This window comes from Cucurbita pepo, unplaced genomic scaffold (assembly GCF_002806865.2).
Source record: "Cucurbita pepo subsp. pepo cultivar mu-cu-16 unplaced genomic scaffold, ASM280686v2 Cp4.1_scaffold009330, whole genome shotgun sequence".
Lineage (NCBI taxonomy): Eukaryota > Viridiplantae > Streptophyta > Magnoliopsida > Cucurbitales > Cucurbitaceae > Cucurbita > Cucurbita pepo.
Window position 1 is genome coordinate 1 of NW_019655233.1, and position 439 is coordinate 439.

At 36.7% G+C, this 439-nt stretch overlaps 1 long non-coding RNA gene across 1 annotated transcript; it reads right to left on the reverse strand.

Moving 5' to 3' along the window:
* On the reverse strand, nucleotides 1-426 carry LOC111787293. The gene is made up of 2 exons (XR_002813939.1): nucleotides 266-426; nucleotides 1-162 (listed from the first exon to the last, which is right to left on the reverse strand). It is a non-coding gene; the product is annotated as an uncharacterized LOC111787293 (long non-coding RNA).
* Between the last annotated feature and the right edge of the window lie 13 nt (nucleotides 427-439).

Sequence of the window (439 nt, forward strand, 5' to 3'; positions counted from 1 at the left end):
AATAAATTTATATATGTGCATAAGGAAGTGTCTGTACAACATGATATTGGTGAATGAGACATAATAAATAACAAAAGCAAATAACAGAGTCTCAGCTCAAACCACTTCACCAACCTCGATCAAGTATACCAAACACTTATGCTGGCAATGGTTCTTCCATAACTGCATTCAACAAATTTAATGTGTTATGAAACCAGTAGATTTAAAAGGGTAACTTTTTCTTTTCTTTTCTTTTTGTTTGAGAGAGAGAAAGAGAAAAAGAGACCTCTTCTCTTTGTGGAGGCATCAGATGAAACAATTACAGCATCTTCTTCAATGGCATCATCAGCTGCAACAGGTTTTTTGGTTGGTACGTTGGGAAGATCCAACTTTTCAGCATTTTCTTCGGATGTTGGGACCTCAGGCAGATCTTCAACCGTGAGCTGAGAAAAACGTTGAT